The sequence below is a fragment of the Primulina eburnea genome, chromosome 14 (assembly GCF_022965805.1).
Source record: "Primulina eburnea isolate SZY01 chromosome 14, ASM2296580v1, whole genome shotgun sequence".
Lineage (NCBI taxonomy): Eukaryota > Viridiplantae > Streptophyta > Magnoliopsida > Lamiales > Gesneriaceae > Primulina > Primulina eburnea.
Window position 1 is genome coordinate 19,661,643 of NC_133114.1, and position 20,127 is coordinate 19,681,769.

Consider the following 20,127-nt stretch of genomic DNA (forward strand, 5'->3'; position numbering starts at 1 on the left):
TTGGGGCTTGAACCACCGACCAGAACCTCTTACCAACATCCTAAGGAATGATTTGAACCATGTCTAAGGGCTCTAGGCCAGCCACAATTCGAACCACACCATGAGAGACCCAAAACTCCCACCCGAGTGCACCAAAATCTGTACTGTGATGCATTGGTTCGCTTGCTGTCTTTCATCGTTCCAATGGCCATTTGATTGACCAAGGCTCGATCTAGACATCAAGGGGTATGGTGTGAACCAGGGCTAAGGGCCAGAGGCCTAACCAAGATCCACCCAACCTCATAAAAACCGAAGCCACTCACACGAAGGAAAAACAGAAAAATGAAATCGAGGGACACTTGCGTTGTTTCTGTCCAAACGACTTGGGAAATGGCTCAAGCCACTTAGGGCCGACTTGACCACGTCCTATGCTTGCTAGGGAAGGGTCCTAGCCATGGCTTCTGGCCCTAGGCCAGCCATGACTCGAATTCTAACCCAAACAAGCCGATGACAGTAAATGAAACCCAACTATGACACTTGTTTCTTGCTTGTTGTTTGGAGCATCTAACTCACGGTTTTGGGGCTTGAACCCTTGATAAAACTCGACCCTAACACACCCTAGAACATGAATATAAGCAGGCTTGGGAGCCTGGAATCTAACCAAACCCTGAAATCATCAAAAACATGTAACCCGTGAAGCATAAGAGTGGAGAAAAAGCTGTGCAGAATTTTTTGTAAAATGATGCTGTCATAATTCGGTTTTGGTGTTAAAATCATGAACATGAGATGTTTAAAAATACCTATAGGACTTGATTGAAGAGCAATGAACAATATAAACATTCCTGGAAATTCGTTTAAGGAAGACACAAACTATACGACGGCACGGCGCGGCGGAGACGGAGTTTTTCTTTCTCACTTAATTCTCTTGTTGTTCACGATTTGGCTGCTGGTTTTCACACGGTTCTTGCTGCTGTTTTGTTCTCATATTTCGAATGAGAGGAGGGGAAAGATACTAAGGAATGAAGGGGATGATACATGGAAAAATAAAGGAATCAAGGAGGGTACATAGATGGTAGAGGCAAGAAGTGAGTTGGATTTCAAATCAAATGATTTATTTTCCTTCCAAGCTGTACGAGAATTATGGGATTGTGGAGCTATGTGAGGGCCGAAATTAGCTTCTAGAATGCAAGGAAGATTATTGCTTAATTAAATTATTTGGTAGAGGTTTAAAAGTTGGGAGGATATCTACTAGTTGATTTTAAGGGAAGGAAAATAAAGAATGAATTGTTAAGTTAATTTAAATCTTTCAAATTAGGGGGATGACCGATTTTTGTTAGTAGAATGGGGTGGGATCTCAATTAATTAATTAATGTAGAAGATTTATTGAGATATAATTATCTCTCAAGAAAATGTATAAGGAAAGAATTCCATTAAATTGTGAGTTGACTACTAATTTTTAAATTTATTTAAATGGCCGAAATCTTAAGGAAATATAAGGGAAAATATTTCTTAAATATTGAATTTTAAATCTCTAGTGTTTTATCTACTCATTAAATATTTTAGAGATTAAAGGATTTAATTATTGAACTTCATTTACTACTTATCTCAAATTATTTAAATAATTTTTTTAAACCTTCTTTTACAATAAATTTACTTATTATTTATCTTAAATAAATTTCAGGAAATGTTTTCTTAACAGTAAATTTTATCTCTTTACTCCAACTCCGGTACGGCCTCACTGAATTAACTGAAAAGAATAAAATTTAAACAGCTGGTTAAAATAATTAACTTTAAAGAAAAGAATTTAAATATTCATGTAATGAAGTCAAATTAATTTAAAATACTAGAATTATGTGTAAAGACCCGTATTTCGTATTCATAATTTTGCGGAATTATTAAAAAATTTCTAAATAAATATTTATCTTATCTTATTTAATTAAAATAAACATGTAAATAATTTTAAATTTAAAATAGCAGCGGAAGCAAATATTGTTTTCAACCAACAATTTAAAAATAATCCAACGTAAACATTAACTTAAAAATAATCCAACGTATTAAAACTGAGTTTGAATAGTAAAGGTGCATAAATTAAATCATAAGGTCCTCGGGTTTACTACTGCTGTCCCAAGATCGCTCACTGGTCTCCGCCCGCGGTCTCGACCTCGTCAATACCTACAACAATCAAGTCTAGTGAGTCTAAAGACTCAACATGTATATATCGTGAATAACAAGTAAATATAACATAAAATCGCCTGGATCATAAAAATAAAGTATCGTAGAGCGTACGGTGAAAATCGTATCATGAATAATTATAACTACGTGCATATCTGAAAATTCATACGTAAAAGCTTTGCTCAATAGAGCTCTGTCATAACATATCATAATTTTACTGGTAGAGATAATGTTTCTAAGCAAGTGGCCCATAACATAGCATAAGCGCCTGATCAGACTAAACCACAGTATACTGGGCGGTAGAGATCAATCACATCCCATGGACTGGATGTCCGTACCCATACATAATCATAACCGGTCGCAAGTCACCGGGCGGAGAGGTCCTCGGTTGCGCCTACCGACTTCCAAACCCATAAGCATAAGGTGGCCACAAGACATATATCATATATCTCAAAAATAAACATTTTATATTTTTATGCACGTAATATAATTATAACCTTATTTTTTTACCGGATGATTTGGATCGTTCCCAGGCTTGCTGCGACTTAATTCTAATATGTGACACATGCAATAAATCTTAACTTGCCCAAAACTTGACAATTGAACCAAAAACGAGACGATTCTGACCAACAACTTGATTTTTAATCATGGCATGTACCAACCTGAACCAACATTGAACCGACGTTTAACCATGATTAAAAATACCCCAAACATACTGAAAAATATGCACAAGGTCTGTAAAACACGAAAATAGGTGAATGGAACACAAAAACATAAAACATTTTTTCGAGAGTCATTTTGGCACCTTTCACCGTAATTTCTCTTACGACCTCTAAACTCGACCAAATCGTGAACAGCCAAAAATATGACTTTCCTAACTCATTAAGGTAGTGTCCAGTCCAAGGCCATAGGCTAAAAGCTCACAAAGAACTCACACAAGCCTTCTGAATCGGTCGCACAGTTGCTGTCAAATAATGAAATTGCAGCAGCAGCTATGTTGCTATTTCGGGGTGAAACTCTGAAACAAATGGCCGTGGGCTTGAACCACCAACCAGAGACTCTTACCAACATCCTAATGCATGGCTTGGACCGTGTCTAAGGGCTAAAAGCCAACCACAAACCGAGCCAACACATAGGACAATGCACATGCTAGCCGAGAATGCATATTCTGTGCAGTGGTGTATATATTGAATTGTTTTGCTGTAAATCTTCGTTCCAGTGGCTATATAATTAACCTTGGCTCGATCTTGACATGATGAAGTGTGGTATGAACCATGGTTTATGGGCTAGAAGCCAACCATAATCCAAACAACACAGAAAAACCGAAATTTACTCACACCAAAAATCAGATTTTGAAAACCGAAGAGCACTTGTTATGTTTCTGTAAAAATCTGAGGTACCTATGAAACAAGCTTTGAAAAGATGATTTGGTCACGTCCTAGACATGATAAGGATGGGTTTTAAACATGGCTACAGCCCCTAGGAAAGCCAAGATTCGAACACCCCTCAAACAACTCAAGGACAGAAAATTGTGACTCATTTCTGCACATAAGAAGAGTTTGCTGTCATTTCTTCGTTTTTGAGTGTATGGACATGAAACAAATGAACCAAAAACACTCTAACACATTCTAATTTATGCCTAGAATCAGCCTTGGTTGCCTGGAAACGAACTACATCCTGAAACCACAAGAAACATCTCTAACGAAGACATAAGCCAATGGAGAGCACTTGTGCAGATTTTTTTTTTGAAATCGTTGCTGTCAAATTTCGTTTTGCTTCATGAATCTTGAACATATAATGTTTTAAAATATCTATAGGACTTGATTGAAGAGAAAAGAAACAATATATGCATGCCTGGAATTTGTTTTGAAGAAAACAAATCAAAACGACGAATACGAGCGGCGGAGTCGGAGTTGGCTTATCCTTCATGTTTTGTTGCTGCTGTTTTCAATTATTAGCTGCTGTTCTCTTCTGCTAATTTCGAAGGTGGGGATGATGGAATGCTAGGTATTGAAGGTGAATGATATAAGAGGTGTTAAATGAGTCTTGAATTGCATTTAGTTGAGAGTTACAAGTGCAAGAGTTGAATGGGTTTTTGAATTGTTTCTTCTCCCCTAAGCTGCCGATTCTTGCTCTCATTCTTGCTGCATTATCGACGGTTTTTAGTCTAGTAGGTTGAGTAGAAATGAGGTGTTATATTGCATTTAAATTTACTACCCATTAAAGAATTTAAAATGAGAAATGAATACCCCATGAAGTGCAATTAGGATTGGTTTGAAGGAGAGTTACCAACCTTTGAATTATTTTAAATGTTGGACCCAAAATTATTATTACTAATTTGCATGGTATTTTATTGTTTAAATCTTGTATTTTAATTGTTTAAAGTTTAGAACCTCATTATATATTTTAGTGAATTTACACATTAAATTTAGGATAGATTATTACATGGCATTCATGACCTCAAATTTAAATATTCAAATGCTAGGATTAATTTCTTGAATATATTATACCTAGATTAATTTATCCCCATATGTTTACATATTTTAATTTAAGCTTTAATTAAATATTAACCTAAAGAAATTATTTATCAACTTAGCTCTAATTAATTTATTAAATCCTAAAGACATTCTTTTTCTTTAAATTAAATCCTTCCTTAGCTTAAATTAAATTTAGGAATTTTTTTCTTATTGCTAATCTTATCTCTAATCTCCAAACTCCGGTCCGACCTCGCGTATTTTTCCTGAAAAGATAAAACTAAACATCTACTTTTAAAATAAATAATCATGACTTAAAATTATTAAAATAAATCAAACACTTCATATATTTATAAAAATTCATTTTTATTTTAAATAGTATCAATTATGCATGGCTTATACGTAGTATGATTTTCGGGACGTTACAATCTACCCCCCTTAAATTGAATTTCGTCCTCGAAATTCGCTTATCCTTGACTATCAAAAGTTTATATTCTTATTCTATATCCCATCAATCCACGCTACCGTTGCGCTACTCTGATAAAAATTAAGTCCTAGGCTGTCTTTACGTTTCTTCAATCCTAATTAGATTGTCTATCAAAAATCTCGTTTGCGAATCGCAACTTTAAAACGACTTATGGTAACTTAGCTTTACTTTACTATGACCTCGAATTCTGACTTTTCTCATTGTTCCCAATATTAGAATTGGTGGTTCAAACTAATCATATCTTACCTTCCTTATACTATATCCGTAATGTTCAACGACATATTACATTAGTATATACACAGTTCAACTTAAAGACTCTTAGCACCAAAGGTTACTGATCAACTTCTATCATTGGCAATACACTTAAAAGTTAAACCTTATCTTAACTCCATAATAACATTAGCCCAATATCCTTGAATCGAATCATTATCTTACGACCCAACCTTACGTAATTTAACTATTTACAAGTACATCCCAATTACAAAATTGTTGCAAATCTTAAATCTCGAATAACGTTAACTCATAAAACTCAATTATACAAGATCGACCTTCTACCAATATTTTAAAGCCCTTCAAGTCCCAATTATATGTTTAAACTATTATCTTCCCAATTACCATATAGTTGAGGCCTAAGACTCTGGATTTTCCTCATTGAAATTAAATGCCGCATTCTTAAGTATCATCAATGCTTAATGAAGTCTAGTGTATAAAACTTAATAAATTATCTCATGTTAGCGATAAACTTACTCTAAAAATTTAACTTCGCTTATATCCCTCGTAGAGTTATAAAATTCTCATATAAAGATTTCGAATTTCTTACTCAATTAAAATCTTAATGTTAGTTCATTGATACTCTATGTTGAACGTCTCTAATTCTCTTTTTGTTTTTATTTCGCCCAAAACTTTATGTATGAACACCTATCTTATAAATCTTGAAATTCAAGCTTATGCAACCCAAATAATATTAGATAGTATAACTCCAGCCCACATATCCGCTTAGTCCCAAATTTCTTAATGACTTTCAAAATTCCTCAAGATAAGGTGTCTAATTCAATTTTTACATGCGTCTATCGAGTAACCTAACCATCCATCATACTCAACTTTCTAGAAAAATCAAATTCCCCCCAAAGGTATAATTCTAACTGTTAAGATCCTGGTCAAAACTTACGACACATCAAATTTAAATTCCCAAAAAAATTCGCTAACTCGATGTTTACTCTTATAACTTAACTAACCGATCAAATTTACCTTAAATCGTCATCACTTTAAATCCTTAATTTGCCACAACATGATTTCACTAACGCTTAAATTTTCATGCCTAAGATTGATTCACCCTACAATGTCCTTGGTTACTATTCATTATAACATTATAATTCAAATATCTAAATATTCTATATTTCCTTCGAGTCTAAATAACCGAAAATTCCTACCATTTAAACCGTTCAATTCTCACTTACTACTAGATAAGTTCTCAAATTTCCTAAGATTTTAAAATTAATTCTTACTTTCCTCGAATATCATCCAATTTTTTTTTTCCTAAATCTCGAAAATTCCACAATTACCCACGAGTCCTCAGTATTCTCAATTTCATTTTATGGATTTCCCGTATCATAAGGTTCAATAGTCTTAAGTTTATTATACCCAAAATTAATTCCCATAACACGTCTTACATTTCTATAAATAATTAAAATCCCAAGTGTTCCTCAAAAGTTCGCATTTAATCCTTAAAATTTTGAAAATTGCAACCTGACCCTTACATTTCTCCCAATTTACATTTTGGCCCTACAACTCTTCGAAATTTTCATCATTGTCCACATAAAATTTTCCATCTTTACCTCATTAAACTTTTAGATTCTCGAGCTCGAAATTTAATCCCCAAAATTTGGTAAATTCGAAAATAGTCCCTTAGAATATTTTTTTTTGCACTCAGGTCCTCAAATTATTAGTTATTACAATTAGGTCCCTAAAATTCTCAATTCATGCAATTGCATCCTTAAATCTAACTAGGTAGAGCATGTATCCTAAATAAATTCTCATAATTAATCTTACATTTCCATAAATACTTAAAATCCTCAAATTGTACATTTATAATCCTAAAGATTGTCGTAGTCTTCGAATCGCTATTGCTTATATGAAAGCCTCAAAAATTTACTCGACTAGCAACCAAGAACCATTAATAATTTCTTAGAAATTCTACAAGTCTCAAAAGCATTCATAATTTTCAAGATTAACTTATAACCAATAAGGAGGACATCAACACTACTGACCTAAGAATTAATATAGTCAAATCATTTTCAACCTCTCCTAAAGCCCAATATTCGAATTCTTAGACATGTCCAATTCCAAACGTACCCAACATGCATAATTCCACTATTTCTTTAAATTTAAATAAATAATACATAATCGTACTCTTGACATAAAATCTTTCATACAATCATGATGTAAAAATATTTCGAGCTTTAAAATAAATGCGTAATCGTAAAACTTACAGACCGAAGACGTGACTTCATGAGCTTCTCGAGAGCAGTAGTAGTACAACCCTTTACAAGATCATAGGCTCTGATACCAACTGTAAAGGCCCGTATTTCGTATTCATAATTTTGCGGAATTATTAAAAATTTTCTAAATAAATATTTATCTTATCTTATTTAATTAAAATAAACATGTAAATAATTTTAAATTTAAAATAACAGCGGAAGCAAATATTGTTTTGAACCAACAATTTAAAAATAATCCAACGTAAACATTAACTTAAAAATAATCCAACGTATTAAAACTGAGTTTGAATAATAAAAGGTGCATAAATTAAATCATAAGGTCCTCGGGTTTACTACTGCTGTCCCAAGATCGCTCACTGGTCTCCGCCCGCGGTCTCGACCTCGTCAATACCTACAACAATCAAGTCTAGTGAGTCTAAAGACTCAACATGTATATATCGTGAATAACAAGTAAATATAACATAAAATCGCCTGCATCATAAAAATAAAGTATCGTAGAGCGTACGGTGAAAATCGTATCATGAATAATTATAACTACGTGCATATCTGAAAATTCATACGTAAAAGCTTTGCTCAATAGAGCTCTGTCATAACATATCATAATTTTACTGGTAGAGATAATGTTTCTAAGCAAGTGGCCCATAACATAGCGTAAGCGCCTGATCAGACTAAACCACAGTATACTGGGCGGTAGAGATCAATCACAGCCCTTGGACTGGATGTCCGTACCCATACATAATCATAACCGGTCGTAAGTCACCGGGCGGAGAGGTCCTCGGTTGCGCCTACCGACTTCCAAACCCATAAGCATAAGGTGGCCACAAGACATATAGCATATATCTCAAAAATAAATATTTTATATTTTTATGCACGTAATATAATTATAACCTTATTTTTTTACCGGATGATTTGGATCGTTCCCAAGCTTGCTGCGACTTAATTCTAATATGTGACACATGCAATAAATCTTAACTTGCCCAAAACTTGACAATTGAACCAAAAACGAGACGATTCGGACCAACAACTTGATTTTTAATCATGGCATGTACCAACCTGAACCAACATTGAACCGACGTTTAACCATGATTAAAAATATCCCAAACATACTGAAAAATATGCACAAGGTCTGTAAAACACGAAAATAGGTGAATGGAACACAAAAACATAAAACACTTTTTCGAGAGTCATTTTGGCACCTTTCACCGTAATTTCTCTTACGACCTCTAAACTCGACCAAATCGTGAACGGCCAAAAATATGACTTTCCTAACTCATTAAGGTTGTGTCCAGTCCAAGGCCATAGGGTAAAAGCTCACCAAGAACTCACACAAGCCTTCTGAATCGGACGCACAGTTGCTGTCAAATAATGAAATTGCAGCAGCAGCTATGTTGCTATTTCGGGGTGAAACTCTGAAACAAATGGCCGTGGGCTTGAACCACCAACCAGAGACTCTTACCAACATCCTAATGCATGGCTTGGACCGTGGCTAAGGGCTAAAATCCAACCACAAACCGAGCCAACACATAGGACAATGCACATGCTAGCCGAGAATGCATATTCTGTGCAGTGGTGTATATATTGAATTGTTTTGCTGTAAATCTTCGTTCCAGTGGCTATATAATTAACCTTGGCTCGATCTTGACATGATGAAGTGTGGTATGAACCATTGTTTATGGGCTAGAAGCCAACCATAATCCAAACAACACAGAAAAACCGAAATTTACTCACACCAAAAATCAGATTTTGAAAACCGAAGAGCACTTGTTATGTTTCTGTAAAAATCTGAGGTACCTATGAAACAAGCTTTGAAAAGATGATTTGGTCACGTCCTAGACATGATAAGGAAGGGTTTTAACCATGGCTACAGCCCCTAGGAAAGCCAAGATTCGAACACCCCTCAAACAACTCAAGGACAGAAAATTGTGACTCATTTATGCACATAAGAAGAGTTTGCCGTCATTTCTTCGTTTTTGAGTGTATGGACTGAAACAAATGAACCAAAAACACTCTAACACATTCTAATTTATGCCTAGAAGCAGCCTTGGTTGCCTGGAAACGAACTACATCCTGAAACCACAAGAAACATCTCTAACGAAGACATAAGCCAATGGAGAGCCCCTGTGCAGATTTTTTTTTGAAATCGTTGCTGTCAAATTTCGTTTTGCTTCATGAATCTTGAACATATAATGTTTTAAAATATCTATAGGACTTGATTGAAGAGAAAAGAAACAATATATACATGCCTGGAATTTTTTTTGAAGAAAACAAATCAAAACGACGAATACGAGCGGCGGAGTCGGAGTTGGCTTATCCTTCTTGTTTTGTTGCTGCTGTTTTCGATTATTAGCTGATGTTCTCTTCTGCTAATTTCGAAGGTGGGGATGATGGAATGCTAGGTATTGAAGGTGAATGATATAAGAGGTGTTAAATGAGTCTTGAATTGCATTTAGTTGAGAGTTACAAGTGCAAGAGTTGAATGGGTTTTTGAATTGTTTCTTCTCCCCTTAGCTGCCGATTCTTGCTCTCATTCTTGCTGCATTATCAACGGTTTTTAGTCTAGTAGGTTGAGTAGAAATGAGGTGTTATATTGCATTTAAATTTACTACCCATTAAAGAATTTAAAATGAGAAATGAATACCCCATGAAGTGCAATTAGGAGTGGTTTGAAGGAGAGTTACCAACTTTGAATTATTTTAAATGTTGGACCCAAAATTATTATTACTAATTTGCATGGTATTTTATTGTTTAAATCTTGTATTTTAATTGTTTAAAGTTTAGCACCTCATTATATATTTTAGTGAATTTACACATTAAATTTAGGATAGATTATTGCATGGCATTCATGACCTCAAATTTAAATATTCAAATGCTAGGATTAATTTCTTGAATATATTATACCTAGATTAATTTATCCCCATATGTTTACATATTTTAATTTAAGCTTTAATTAAATATTAACCTAAAGAACTTATTTACCAACTTAGCTCTAATTAATTTATTAAATCCTAAAGACATTCTTTTTCTTTAAATTAAATCCTTCCTTAGCTTAAATTAAATTTAGGAATATTTTTCTTATTGCTAATCTTATCTCTAATTTCCAAACTCCGGTCCGACCTCGCGTATTTTTCCTGAAAAGATAAAACTAAACATCTACATTTAAAATAAATAATCATGGCTTAAAATTATTAAAATAAATCAAACACTTCATATATTTATAAAAATTCATTTTTATTTTAAATAGTATCAATTATGCATGGCTTATATGTAGTCTGATTTTCGGGACGTTACATTATGCATCGCTTATACGTATTCTAATTACGGGTTCTACAACTCTCCCCCCCTTAAAAGAAATTTCGTCCTCGAAATTAGAACTCACCGAATAACTCGGGGTACCGACTCCTCATTTCTGACTCAGACTCCCATGTAGCTTCCTCCTCTGAATGATTGAGCCATTTGACTTTGACTCGCTTAACCAACTTGTTCCGAAGTTTCTAGATAGGACTCATTTTTACGTGTTTTTAGTGTTAGTTTTGAGTCGCATTCATGCATCATATTAGTTTGTTTTAGTTTAATTTAGCATTCATTTAGCATTATTTAGCATTTGGCTGATCTCGTGTATTTTGTGGTTGTTTTGTAGGAATTGGACCAAAAAGGGGGATTTTATATGCAGAGCAGCGAGAATGCCTTGCTAGGGCGGTCAAAAGTGACCGCCCCAGCGAGCATTTTAATCCAGCCGAGGAGTATTTGCGCGAACCTCTCGCTAGGGCGGTCAAAAGTGACCGCCCCAGCGAGACCAAAGACGCGGCCAAGGATTTTTATTCGAGAACCACTCGCCCCAGCGGTCAAAAGTGGCCGCCCTAGCGAGCGACGAAATCCGAGAAGATTTGTTTCCAAATTTTATGGACTCTATAAAACCACCTAACCTAATACACGAGAGGAGGCGCCGCGATTTGGAAGGGAGAGCACTGTAGCAGGCGATAGCTCAACGGAACCGGAACAAGAACTCAACAGCGTTTTCTCTTTACTCTTTTATTGTAGTTAGGATTTAGGGGATCCGACCCCGAACCGTTGTTTGATTATTTAATTCTCGACTTTTGATTCATTCATGATTGTGCTATTATTTTACATTGAATTGTTAAAGCCTAGCTAACTTTAATAATATCTAATATTGTGGGTGAGTTCGAGAGAATAACTTGCGATAGGAACAAGTAGCATAATCCGTGGATCTACAATTTACATAGAGATATGAAGTTGGATACACGTTGGTAGTCATAGTCCAGTAGAGCGAAAACTAAGGGATTTCATAGATCGACATGCAATTCACCGTTAGTAAATAATAAAAGAGATTTTATTATTCTTTCGTGTAGAATTAGTTTAGCATAGCTCGAGAGAGTATGTTAATTGCTTAGGAAATCCTGTCAAAAGCGTAAATCAGTGTCGATATTAATTAATTAAATTAACGACGGGTAGGTGAACCGAGATCCTAACACTCGCTTATTTATTATTTTAGTTTATATTATTTTTAATGTGTTTGTTTCAATTTAGTGTTTTAGTATTAATTTAGTTAATAAGTAATTCAATTGTCGTTTTAATTAATTAAAGAATTTAATTTAAAGTAAATTTGTCTAATCAATCTCTGTGGGATCGATACTCGTACTCTTATACGTTTTACTATAACTTGACATCGTGCACTTGCGATTATTTCGAGCCTGAATTTTTATTTATTTTTATTGGAGATTTTACTGTGCAAGTTTTGCTCGATCAAGTTTTTGGCGCCGTTGCCGGGGATTGAAATTGACAAATTTTTCTTTTTGTTATTTTCTTTAGTTAATTTAATTTTTTTTTAGTTATTTATTTTATTTTATTCCTGCGTGATCTACCGTTTTCTATTTTCTTTTTGCAGGAAATTTTCTTGTGCAATACTTTGAGATGTTTCATCGAAAAGTATTCACAAGATTTGCCCAACAACGCGGAGAGCCTTTTTACGCAGCATGGGAGAGATTCGATTATTTAGCAAACAATTTCCTGTATCATGATTTTTCTAACTATTCTCTTCTTAAATTTTTCCTTAATGGTTTGGATGCACTAACACGAAGATGGGTGATCGACGGAGCACTAACAACAGGCAGTCCACTATTTTGCCGAGATGATGAGAAAATGATACTTTTGTTGGGTGATATGGCGGACTTTGACTACCATAGATATTGGGATCTTTCACCACAGTGTTGGAGTCATCAATACACACAAGATCATTACCCAGAGTTTATAGACCAACCATTTGAGTTTCAAAATGATGAGAGAGATAGCCATGAACTGATCACGACTCAACTAGAAGATACCGTGGATAGGTATGTGGCACTGACTGAGGCAGCTATAGAAAATCAAATTAATTCTCTGCGCAACCTTGAGGAGCAAATAGAGAATATCAAGAAATCCATCTTTCAGAGTCGCCGAGAACATGAAGTGAAGCGAGATACTCAACCGGTGATCGATCCGGTTTGGTTTGATGATGATGACTCAAACAACCAAGATAGTGAGAATGAGTTGGATAAGACTGAAAATCTAGAGTTGTTTGATCCTTCGCTGGTAAATGAGCCTCAGTCGGAAGAGATTTTTGAAGAATTTTCTGATAAAGGAGTGCCGACACTATTTTTCTCATCTCATGCCGATTATTCAGAGTTGTGTGTTGTTGAGGTGACGAGCTTAATGTGCCTATATCTAGCCAGACTTGAGGGCATTTGGAATCCAGACCCAGATGTGGTGTCATATGACACTTACTTTGGGCATCAGCCGCTCTTTGATAAGGACTTCGGAGGGTCAAGCCGACGACTAGAAATCAGGCGCTACTTGGGAGGCAACCCAAGCGTTTTATATTTTAGTTATTTATTTTCATTTTAGTTGTTGCATTGAGTCCCGGTTTCGTGGTTATTTGATTTTGCTCAATTTCTTTTGTGCCAGGTGAGCATACTGGAGGACGTGGGAGATTGATGGCCTTAGGAGCTCGTACAATAGGAGATGATTGATGTCTACAACTACTACAATATAATCAACCAGGGGAGTTTTTATTTTATTTTTATTAAATTATTAATTATTAATAAATTTTTTTTTTATGCATGCATTTAGTTGTTTGGTTTTATCTATCTATTTAATTTTTCTATGTCGTCTAGTGCAATGGGGACATTGCACGACTTTAGTATAAGGGGGTGGGGTAGGTATTTTCTTTTAGTTATTTGGTATCATTTAAAAAAAAATTAAAAAAATAAAAAAAAAAATTGGATGATGAAATTTGGCCAATGATGAATGCGAATTGATGATAAACATGCTCATTGATCTTGTTTCTTCATTAAGTTTTAGACACCCCTGTTGTTGAAGCATGAAATTTTTGCTTGAATGTTGAATATTTTTAAACACATGTTGTAACTAGTGAATTTTGTGAATAGTAGTGCAATTTTGAATTTTTGTGGGGAATTTGAGAAGCATGAGGTGTGAGTTGAACTTGAGTGCATGTCTATGAAATGAGTTACTAACCAGTGGCACAATAATGAATTAGACAATTTTTTTTATGGATTTGAATATGGAGTACATAGTGAAAATTGTGCACTTAAAAAAAAAAAAAAGTTTCTTGTAAAAAGGAACTATTGAAAAAAAAAAAAAAAAAAAAAGGGGAGATGTAAGGTGAGGGGGAGCCAAATAAAGGAATGAAATCCTAATCCTAGGCTAAAAAGTTGGAGATGTAAGGAGACGAGGAATGTCGGATAAAAAAAAATCTGACAAGTGCATAATGAAAATGAGCTGTGTATTACCGTCTTTTAATCAATTGACTATACTCTGATAATAAGTGAATCCTAATGTGCAAATATGAAGTCCTAATTAGTTGTACTTACTGGTTAGCAATGAGTGGAGACTGGAGCATGAAAGTGAACTTGCATTTAACATGTAAATCGAGTTATCTTGCAAATTTCAGGAATGAATCTACTTGAAAGACACGATACTGGAAACAACATTGCACTCACACACGTTCACGTTCAACGCATAAAAATTAGTGTGGAAATTTCAAGGGGTGTGCGATGACTTGTGTTGTACATTGATCAATGGAAAATATACTTAAGATTTGTTGATGCATGAGTTGAGCCATTACATATCATTGAATTAGTTTTCATTTTATTTTATTTATTTGATTTTTGTTTTTGTTTTTAGTTTTTGTTGTGTCTTGTCACCTATTTTGCTCGAGGGCGAGCAAAAGGTTAGTATGAGGGGGTTGATAGGACTCGTTTTTACGTGTTTTTAGTGTTAGTTTTGAGTCGCATTCATGCATCATATTAGTTTGTTTTAGTTTAATTTAGCATTCATTTAGCATTATTTAGCATTTGGCTGATCTCGTGTATTTTGTGGTTGTTTTGTAGGAATTGGACCAAAAAGGGGGATTTTATATGCAGAGCAGCGAGAATGCCTCGCTAGGGCGGTCAAAAGTGACCGCCCCAGCGAGCATTTTAATCCAGCCGAGGAGTATTTGCGCGAACCTCTCGCTAGGGCGGTCAAAAGTGACCGCCCCAGCGAGACCAAAGACGCGGCCAAGGATTTTTATTCGAGAACCACTCGCCCCAGCGGTCAAAAGTGGCCGCCCTAGCGAGCGACGAAATCCGAGAAGATTTGTTTCCAAATTTTATGGACTCTATAAAACCACCTAACCTAATACACGAGAGGAGGCGCCGCGATTTGGAAGGGAGAGCACTGTAGCAGGCGATAGCTCAACGGAACCGGAACAAGAACTCAACAGCGTTTTCTCTTTACTCTTTTATTGTAGTTAGGATTTAGGGGATCCGACCCCGAACCGTTGTTTGATTATTTAATTCTCGACTTTTGATTCATTCTTGATTGTGCTATTATTTTACATTGAATTGTTAAAGCCTAGCTAACTTTAATAATATCTAATATTGTGGGTGAGTTCGAGAGAATAACTTGCGATAGGAACAAGTAGCATAATCCGTGGATCTACAATTTACATAGAGATATGAAGTTGGATACACGTTGGTAGTCATAGTCCAGTAGAGCGAAAACTAAGGGATTTCATAGATCGACATGCAATTCACCGTTAGTAAATAATAAAAGAGATTTTATTATTCTTTCGTGTAGAATTAGTTTAGCATAGCTCGAGAGAGTATGTTAATTGCTTAGGAAATCCTGTCAAAAGCGTAAATCAGTGTCGATATTAATTAATTAAATTAACGACGGGTAGGTGAACCGAGATCCTAACACTCGCTTATTTATTATTTTAGTTTATATTATTTTTAATGTGTTTGTTTCAATTTAGTGTTTTAGTATTAATTTAGTTAATAAGTAATTCAATTGTCGTTTTAATTAATTAAAGAATTTAATTTAAAGTAAATTTGTCTAATCAATCTCTGTGGGATCGATACTCGTACTCTTATACGTTTTACTATAACTTGACATCGTGCACTTGCGATTATTTCGAGCCTGAATTTTTATTTATTTTTATTGGAGATTTTACTGTGCAAGTTTTGCTCGATCATTTCTTCTCCTGCCGGTCTAGGATCTGCACTGGTCTCTCCTCATAAGACAGGTTCGGAGTAAGTTGCAACGCCTCAAAATTCAGCACATGCGAAGGGCTCGCCATGTACTTTCTCAGCATGGAGACGTGGAACACATTGTGTACTCCGGCCAGATTCGGCGGAAGAGCAACACGATAAGCTAGCGTCCCAACTCTGTCAAGGATCTCAAAGGGTCCAATGAATCTCGGACTGAGCTTCCCCTTCTTACCAAATCTCATGACACCCTTCATAGGTGCCACTTTCACAAAAACATGATCGCCCACTGCAAACTCTAACTCTCTCCTCCGCTAATCGGCATAACTCTTCTGTCGACTCTGAGCAGTCCTCATCCTATCACGGATCTTGACTACTACATCTGCAGCCTGCTGAACAATTTCTGGACCCAACTCTGCTCTCTCTCCTACTTCATCCCAATGAACAGGAGATCTGAGCTTGCGGCCATACAGTGCTTCATACGGAGCCATACCAATAGAAGACTGGAAGCTGTTGTTATAGGTGAACTCTACCAATGGCAAATTTGACTCCCAACTCCCTGAGAAGTCAATCACACAAGCCCGGAGAAGATCCTCCAAGATCTGAATAACTCGCTCTGACTACCCATCTGTCTGCGGATGGAAAGCTGTGCTAAACAGCACCTTCGTACCCATGGTCGAATGTAAACTCTTCCAAAAGGAGGAAGTGAATCTAGGATCTCTGTCAGATACGATCGAAACTGGAACACCATGAAGTCGGACTATCTCCCGATTATATAACTCTGCATACTGAACCATGGTGAAAGTCGTCTTAATAGGCAAGAAGTGCACTGATTTGGTAAGACGATCTACAATCACCCAAATAGCATTCGATCCCCTGGCTGACTTCGGAAAACCGGTCACAAAATCCATGGTAATGTTCTCCCACTTCCACTCGAGAATAGGAAGAGGCTTGAGCAAACCTGCTGGTCTCTGATGTTCGGCCTTCACTAACTGACAAGTCAGACACTCGGATACGAATCGCCTGATGTCTTTCTTCATACCAGGCCACCAATACAACAACTGCAGATCTTTGTACATCTTCGTATTCCCAGGGTGAATAGAGTACAGGGACATGTGGGCCTCTGTTAGAATATCTGCTCGGATAGAACCACTGCTAGGAACCCACATCCTGTCTCGGTATCTCACAATATCGTCGGTGACTGTATACAGGACACTGCCCTTGGCTTCATCTCTCTTCTTCCACTATGCCAATTGCTCATATACTGACTGACCACTGCGAATACGGTCAAGAAGGGAAGACTGAATGGTCAAGGTAGATAGACGGGGAACTCTACCTCTAGGATAAGTCTCAAGATCAAACCTCTGCAGCTCAAGCTGAAGAGGTCTCGAAACTGCCAAATGAGCCATCACTGCGACTTTTCTGCTCAATGCATCTGCAACTACATTAGCCTTACCCGGGTGGTAGCTAATGTCACAGTCGTAATCCTTCACAAGCTCCAACCAACGCCTCTGACGCATGTTCAGCTCCTTCTGCGTAAAGAAATACTTGAGGCTCTTGTGGTCGGTAAGGATCTGGCACTTCTCTCCATACAAATAATGCCTCCAAATCTTCAAGGCAAAAACTACTGCGGGCAACTCTAGATCATGGGTGGGATAATTTTTCTCGTGGATTTTCAACTGCCGAGAAGCATATGATATCACTTTCCCATGCTCCATCAAAACTGTTACCTAAACCGAGCTTCGAAGCATCGGTATAAAGGACAAACTCACCGGGCCCTGACGGCATGGCTAAAACTGGTGCTGAGATAAGAGCTTGCTTCAAAGTCTCAAAGCTCTTCTGGCACTCATCGCTCCACACATATTTAGCATCCTTCTTTGTCAGTGCTGTGAGTGGAACTGCAATCGAGGAGAATCCCTTAATGAATTTCCGATAATATCCTGCTAAGCCAAGAAAACTACGAATCTCTGATGCATTCTGCGGCACCACCCAATCTCTGACTGCTGCAACTTTCGCGGGGTCTACCTCAATGCCACTGCTGGAAACAATGTGGCCTAAGAACGCCACCTTCTCTAACCCGAATTTGCATTTACTGAACTTTGCGAATAATTTGTGCTTCTGCAATGTCTGGAACACTGTGGTCAGATGCCTGCTGTGATCCTCTTGACTCTTGGAGTAGACGAGAATGTCGTCTATGAACACTATCACAAACTGGTCAAGATACGGCTGAAACGCGATTCATGAGATCCATGAAGATCGCTGGTGCATTCGTCAGACCGAACGTCATCACAAGGAACTCGTAGTGGCCATAACGAGTCCTGAAAGCAGTCTTGGAAACATCAGCATCTCTCACCTTCAACTGGAGATAACCTGAACGCAGATCAATCTTGGAGAAAATCGAAGCTCCCTGCAACTGGTCAAACAGATCCTCAATCCTCGGAAGTGGGTATTTATTCTTCACTGTAACCCTGTTCAACTCCCGATAGTCAATACAAAGTCTTATAGAGCCATCCTTCTTCTTAACAAACAAGACTGGCGCGCCCCAAGGTGAGAAGCTAGGGCGAATGAATTCCTTGTCCAGAAGTTCCTGTATCTGCTTCTTAAGCTCTGCCATCTCTGTCGGTGCAAGTCGGTACGGCGCTATGGAGATCGGAGCCGTACCTGGCATAAGCTCGATGGAAAACTCCACCTCTCTCTCAGGTGGCATACCAGCGACGTCCTCAGGAAAAACATCTAAGAAGTCTCTAACAATCGGAACGTCTGAAGCTGACTGACTGGGTTCCTCGGGGACGGATAAAAAAGTCGCTAGAAATGCCCGACACCCTCTATGCATGAGCTTCCTGGCCTGAACATAAGGAATAATGCGCGGTAAAGGAAAGCACCTGTCTGGCTCAAATAAGAACTGCTCCATTCCAGGCGATCGGACAAGAACAGATCTCCGCTGGAAGTCTATCAACACTCTGTTCCTCAATAGCCAGTCCATCCCTAGGATGATGTCAAATTCTGGCATCGGTAGCACAATCAGATCCGCATAAACAAGATTACCGTGCAGTTCAAGGTCTATATCTCGGATAACATTGGTAGCTGCCATCTCTTCGCCTGACGGCAACACTACTGAAAAGGCTATATCTAGTCCAATGGTCTTGATCTTGAGGAAGTTTGCAAAGACCTCCGAAATAAACGAGTGAGTGGCCCCTGAGTCTATCAAGGCCTTGGTAGCGGAACCAGATATAAACATTCTCCCTGAAAGGATCGGAACTCTAAATTGAACCCAATAGTTACAAGAACTAAACTTATAGACATGCAAAGGCCAAAGTTCTTCTAACTTAAATCTCAAAAATAATTCTGGGTAGAGCATGCAATCCTATCGTGGTTCTAAGTTCAAATCTTAATCCCGATTCCCAAAACACAGAAATTTAATAATAACTTAAAGCTTAAAGGTACCTGTCAACAACGTAGTCTCCGGGTTTGTTTCCACGGCATGGAGAGCAAAGACTCTGCCTTGAGTAGGCAGATTCCTTTGAGGGTACTGTAGCAACATGTGGTCGGGACTGCCACACTTAAAACACTTCCCTGAGCCAGACATACATGCTCCAGGATGGCGGCGTGAGCACCTCGGATAGACTGGGTGCTCAAAAGTCCTCGGGGCTGGGCTTCCCCGCTGTTGCTGCGGCTGCTGGCCTCTGTTCCTAGGCGGCTCATGAAATGGCCTCTTGTTTTGCTGCTGATGCTGATGAGGAGGAGGGCGGTGTGGTACCTGGACTGGGCGCTTGCCCTGGCGATCCCTCTCGATATCCCGCAGATCCTGCTCTGCGGCTAGGGCTTTGGAGACAGCGATCTCATAAGTAGCAGGGTCAGACACCCTAACATCCCGGCGCAAGATCGGCCGCAGACCCACCAAGAAATGCATCAACTTGGCTTTGGCATCATTCGCGATCAGGGGCACAAAATGACAGCCCCTCTCGAACTTACGG